The sequence below is a fragment of the Elephantulus edwardii genome, unplaced genomic scaffold (assembly GCF_000299155.1).
Source record: "Elephantulus edwardii isolate Elephantulus edwardi_28Jun2011 unplaced genomic scaffold, EleEdw1.0 scaffold00018, whole genome shotgun sequence".
NCBI classification, from domain to species: Eukaryota; Metazoa; Chordata; class Mammalia; order Macroscelidea; family Macroscelididae; genus Elephantulus; species Elephantulus edwardii.
The window spans coordinates 260,704-267,788 of NW_006399768.1; positions in this window are offsets into that span (position 1 = coordinate 260,704).

The window sequence follows — 7,085 nt, forward strand, 5'->3', positions numbered from 1 at the left end:
TATGCTCCAGTGCAATCTTCAGAGTTTCTTCTGACATCCATTTTGGTCTTTTCTTCCTCTTCTGTCTTTGTAATGACCGTTTGCACTCTTCCTGAATGACACTAGAGGCTATGGAGTTAAATTTTGACTCTTTTTATATTTGATGGAGATGTTGAGTTAATTCATTGATTTTTCTTCTTTCTGTTGCTATAAAGTGCCCTCTTAAGAACTATCTTAGCTGCATCCCAGAGGTTTTGGTACATTGTATTTTTATTTTTAAATACTAGTTTATTTACAGAATTTAAATACATTGTTTTTGAGAACAGATTCTTCCAATTTCCCTCACCCCTCAATCCATCAAATTATACCGGTCCATGATTAATCCCTGTCCCTCTGAACATCCTCATTCCTCTGCTTCCACCCTTCCTCATCTCCTTTGGATCCTTATACTCATCTACAATAATGGTTTTATACAATATTTGCCCTTGTTTGGGACTGAGTTAATTCACTCAGCATACGCTTTTCAGTCCCTCCCAAGTTAGGTAATAATTTACAAAATCATTTTCATTTCTTTCAAGAAACTTTTGTATTTCATGTTTTATTTCTTCTATAACCCAATCATAGTATAGCACAGTGTTATTTAGCTTCCACACTGGTGGTTTTATAAACTCTATCCTCTTGCCATTAATTTCTAGGTTTATGATATTATGATCTGAAAATATACTTTGAAATTTTAATATTTTTAATTTATTGAGGATTTATTTTTTCCTAATATGACCAATTCTGCAGAATGTACAATGTACACTTGACACATACAGATGTATAACTCATAAATAACATCTTTCAAATCAAGAAATTGTACAGGCCATAAGAAAGACTCACACAAAAAGTCCTGCCCTAGATGGCTTTAACAGTTCAATTTTACCAAATATCCAGAGAATATTTACCTCAAATTCTACTTAAATTATTTTTTAAAACATGAGATAAACAAGGAACAGAGTCTTTGCATAAAGCAAATATAAACTTAATATCAAAACCAGGCAAAGATGTTACTGAAGAAGAAAACTACAAATCAATATTTCTCATGAACATAGATTAAAAAAATCCTTGCCCACAGAATCCAATAGTACATTAAAGACTAATTCATCATGACCAAAAATCATTCAATGTAAGAAAGACAATAAATGTAATTCATCACAATAAAAAAAGCAAAGAGCAAGATCCACATGATCCTATCAATTGGTGCAGAGGAGGCCTTTGACAAAATCCAATACTCCTTTCTGATAGAACACTCAGCATGGTAGGAATAAAAGGGAATTTCCTTTTCAGGGTGAAAAATAACTAGTAAGATGTGTACGGCAGGCTAAGGGAAGAAGGGGAGGGCGCTGAGGGCCTGAGAATGGACAAGGAGTTAATCACAGGATCACAGAGTGTAGTGGGTGGAGAAAGGAGGTGAAAGACTTAGGAACGATCCAGTGGGGACCTGAAAAGATGGGGTAATTGTAGGTATAGATCAATGGTGATTAATTTTATAAAACACAATGTATGGGAGTTATTGTATTAAACATAATGTATATGAATGAAACACAATGAAAATAAGTTTTGTATTCAAACCAAAATAAAATAAAAAAGAAATTGGAAATAAAAATGAAGAATCAATAGAGAAGGGGAGTAGAAAAGTGAGAAAACACTAAGATAGCAGAAGTCAGTGGAGAGATGAGGGAGTAAAGGAGTAGGAAAAATTGAATAGAGCTTGAAGAGTCAGACTGATAAAATGCATAGATCAGTAATAATTCATATAAAACACAATGCATGTGAGTGGTTGTATAAAATACATTGCACATGATTGAAACACAATGTACATGATTAATTTATGTAACCGGTAAAAAGTATCAATAAAACTTACCTGTGAGAAAAACAAAATCAATTTTTATTGATTTTCTACAAAAGCTAAAATTTTTTGTTAATATTCATTAAAAAAAGAAGAGAAGAACATGAAGATTTCATCTGGATTACTTTAGGCATGTTGCTGTTGTTTTTGTTAGATGCAGTCGAGTTGAGCACAACTCAGAGCAACGTTATGAACAAAAGATTTGAACCTGTACCATCCTCACAATTCCTGATACACAGGAGCCCATTGCAGAAGTCACCATGTCAATCCACCTGATGGAGGATATTCCTCTCCTTTGCTGACCCTCCACCCTTCCCAGTATTATGTTCCTCTCCAAGGATTATTACCTCCTAGCAACATGTCCGAAGTATCTGAGGTGAAGCCTCATTATTCTTGCCTCCAAAGAACACTCACTCGGCACCATGTCCAAGACATATCTGTTCATTCTTTTGGACATCCATGGGATATTCTGTGCTCTTCTCCAACACCACAGAAGCAAAAAAAAAAAGATGTTAATTACTTTCCTAACATGCTTATTCATTGTCCAAGTCTCTGATATATAGCTAGTAATCTTAAAGACTGTGGCCTGAATCAGAGGCATCTTAGTCCTCAAACTGACATCACTGCCCCTCAATAATTAGGAAATGTCCTGAATTGCAGATTTTCTCAGTGTAATGTGCCTCTGTACTTCCTGACTGCTTGTACCAAGGATGTTAATTGTGTATTTAAGCAAAATGAAAAAAAAATGAAATGGTTGACAGTTTTAATCTCCTCCCCATCCATCATGACATTGTTTATTGGTCCAGTGGTAAGAATCTTTGTTTTCTTGATATTGAGATGCAATTCATACTTAAGGCTGCATTCCTTGATCTTCTGTAATAAGTGCTTTAAGTCCTCCTCACATTCAATGAACAAGGTTGTGTTATCTGCATAACACAGGTTATTGATGAGTCTTTCTCCAATCCTGATGCCACATTGTGTTTCATAGAGTCTAGTTTCTTGGATAATTTGTTCAGCATATAGATTGAACAAGTACAGTGGGAGAATATAACCCAGATGCACTCCCTTTCCATTTCCAAACCATGCCATGATCCCCTGCTCCATCCACACAACAGCCTCCTATTCCGGGTATAGGTTCCACACGAGCACAATCAAGTGCTGTGGAGTTTCCCTTCTTCTAAAGGTCAGCCACAACTTGTCATGATTCACACAATAAAATGTCTTTGCATAGTCACTAAAGCATAAGTAGATATTCTTCTGGTATTCCTTACTTTCAACCAGGATCCATCTGACATCAACAATGATATTCCTGGTGCCACAGCCTCTTCTAAATCCTGCTTGAACTCTGGCATTTCCTTAGCTGTGTACAGTTCCCAGCTGTTTTTAAATTATCTTCAGCAGTATTTTGCTTGTATGTGCTATCAATAATATTGGTATGTTGTTAGGAAAGAGCAATCACTAAAAACAAAAAAGATATTTAGTAAAATAGAGTGAGGGTCAGTGAAAACAAGGAAAATCTTCAATATGATGGAAGTGGAAAAAAATGACCACAAAAGTTTTGTGGTTGTTGTTGTGCTGTGCCGTCGAGTCATTTGTGACTCAGAGCGACTCAATGTACAACAGACCTAAACCCTGCTCTATCCTGTGCCAATCACACTGCCTCTGACACACCCATTCCAATTACCCCAGTCACTGAATCAATCCATCTCATAGACGGTCTTCCCCTCTTGCACTGCCCCTCCATCCTCCCAAGCATAATGTACCTCTCCAAGGACCTGTCCCTCCTTGCAACATGCCCAGGGTATGTCAGATGAAGCCCCAGAATCCTTGCCTCCAAGGAGTTGCTTGATTTAATCCTCTCCAAGATGAATCTGTTTGTTTTCTTGGCAGTCCATGGTGCATTCAGTACTCTTCTCCAGCACCACAGCTCAAAGGCATCAATTCTCCTTCTGTCCTCCCTAGTCATCGTCCAACTCTCTGATGCATAACAAGTGATTGCAAAGACTATGGCTTGTATCAGGCACACCTTAGTCTCCAGAGAGACACCATTGCTCTTGAGTACTTTAGAGAGGTCCCTAACAGCAGACTTTCCCATCACAATACGTTTTTTTGATTTCCTGACTGCTGATGCTAAGAGTGTTGACCGTGGATTTTTAAAAAATATACCAACCACATGAAAATAGCACAAGCGTAGTCAATATTTCATTGTGTGAAAATTGCTGAAGTATATTATCCTGCTAATCCAAAGGCACAAGGTTTCATTCCACCAACTGCTCTGCAGGGAAAGATAGGTAATCTTCCCCCATCCAATTTACTGGCTTTTTAAGCCTGGTGGAGGGTCAGCTATGAGTCTAACTCTGCCATACACAACAAGTGACAATAACAGGCATGAAATTACTTCCATTTTCTTGAGTGTTTATATTATTTTTTACAATTCTAGTTAGAGACCTTTGGTGAGGGGTAATTTTTAGAGAGTTGTGCAGCTACACCAAAAGTGACACTTTTCTGGTGATTCCAATCATCCTCAGGAGAAAGCTAGGCTCTCTCTTCCCCAGGAAAACCTACTGAAGGCTCAGCTAGGAGTAGATTCCTACTTAAGAGCAATTAATTACAGATTGTTCACATTTAGCCTCTATAGACATCTTTGACCCTGATGAGATGGGTTGGCACAGTAACTGGGGTAACAGGGAAAGGTGTAATAGAGACAGTGGGACTAGCTCAGGATAGGGCAGGGTTCAGAGCTATTGTATAAAGGGTCATTATGAGTCACAGGTGACTCAATAGCACATATCAACAAGAGAGCTTTTAATATGTAAAAAAATATTAAGAGCTCACCAATGGAAGTAGCTTTCAAGATAAGCATATTAAAGTTGAGTGATGGGTACATTATTATTTTAATCTTCCTATTTTTGTATATTTGTAAAATATTCAAAAGTGAAGTGTTAAAATTAGCTATATCTGTCAGCAAAGGATTATAGTGTTGACACCCAAATTTGCTTTTTATTTTAAAGCTCTTATCACTTTGAGTTTCAGCAATTTTGGTTGACATTAGCAAGCAAACAGACTTTTGCTAGACTAAGTTTTAGGAAACATGTATTCAAACTTCTGGTTTCATTACCTTTAATAAGATGTAGTTATGTTGTTCTGTGCCATAATAATGGCTCAAAGGTGACATAATATTGCAGGTCAATTTTCTTTAGCCATTTGTAAAGCACATAGCCGGTCATACTATCTAAAGAGTATTCTATTGTCAACCAGGGAGAAGTAAAGTCTGGTTGGTCTTTCTTTAATACTCTTTCTATAGTCAATACTGTATTTAATTGGGGAAAATATTCACTAGGAAAGCATCAGAGTGGTAGATTTTCATTCTTTGTTGTTGTGTTGCAGCAAGTCCAAAAGTTCTGATCTTCCAGTGGGTTTCCAGAGGTTTTAAATCACATGGGAAGGAAATGTTCATCTTCCTCCTATGAAGCAGCAGTATGTCTTTGGGTTGACAGTGCACTTTCTTACCACTAGGTCATCAAAGCTTATTTCTATTGATAAAAAATGTATTTTTTTATGGAAATATTCACTAGGAATCAAGATCAGAAATAATGTGTTTGCATTCTTTGTTAGTCATTGACTACTGAGAGAAATTTCACTTAGAGTACTTACTAGTTCATATAAAATTAATTAATTTAAAATTCATAGTTACCTAATATATTCATACTTTTGTCATTAACCTCTACTCATTGCCTGAAGGATCTTGCATTTTCATCTTCCATTTACCCGAGACCTTCTCTTTACTGAGAACACAAAGTCCTGAAACATAGACTTGTTTGTCCATTATCTATGTTAAAGCCTTTTAACTTTCATTACTTTTCACTTCTTTTTAACTTTGTTCATATTTTATGTGGCTGAATTTCATTTCTGAGACTTATTTAGTTTTTATAGTGTTTACAAGAGGATTTTACTTCCTCTCTGTTTCCTATTTCTGCAGGCAGATTCAATGACTCAGTCCTCTTTTGATAGAATAGACTCTTCTTCATAGGGCTAGTTTAGTGGAGTCTTCTGATTATTTCCATTTACATAAATTAATTGAACACTCTTCCCACTAAGACATGACTTTTTTAAACTATCTTTTTCTCATTCATATCTATAAATTTTAGTGCACATAACATGCAGGATAATAACAGGCAATATATACTAACTAAATTTAAATACATCTTGTCTATGACTGAGTAAAAATAAAAGCATGGTGTTTCTTTTCTTAAAATAATGACTTTAAGTTCTTGGTTTTATTTCTCTCCATATTTCCACCTTGCATACAACTTTCTCCTTTTTTTTCACCTTGTATTTTACTTTAATGGATTATTCTCTTACTTAGTTTTTCTCGCTATTTATTGTGGTTTTCCTTTTCAGGAAACAAATCTTTTCAGGGGATGTGAATGAAAAAGTAGATATGAAAGTAAAATTAATGTGAAAATATTTTGTCTTTTGTAAATGGTGATGATAATTGTCATATTCTTTTTTGATTAATAATGAGCTGCTACTTTCTTGACTTGAGTATAGGCTGTACCGTTCACATAAAGGATGAATATGTGTGTGTATATGTATGTGACAGAGAAATAGTGAGGGGCAGAGACACAGAGTCACTAAAACACAAATAATTATCTTTATTATACTCTTTTTCAGCCAATGTCCCTTTGACCTTTAGCAGGGATATCCTTTGTTCCATAGCCTAAACTTCTGAAAATTCTCTGTAGGAATATATCTCCAACCACTTTTACTTAATCTTCAGTAAGATTTTACTTGAGTGTAATGTTGTTGTTGTTAAGTGCTGTCGAGTCACAGATGACTCATAATGACCCTATGAAGGAGAGTCCTCAATGCTTGGGTACCTTTCATCCTCTCTCCAGGTTCATAGGGTTTCCGGAGGCAAGCTATTATGGAAGTGGATGCCACTGCTCCTTCCAAGCTTGTTTTAATCAGGGAGCTCCACCCCACTCTCTGTCTGCATTGGGTAGCCAACCATTAACGCGTTTGACACATCAGTGTCACAGTGTTCAGCCCCACAGAAGCCACAAGTGACCGTGGTACGGCAACTTGTACACCATGGCTATATGACCTAGAGGAATGTCTGAACAAAAACATTAAAGACAGAAAAACTGGATGAAATATGTTTACGGCATTGAAGTCTATGGGGGAGAGAATAGTCTAGAAGTATTATATTTTA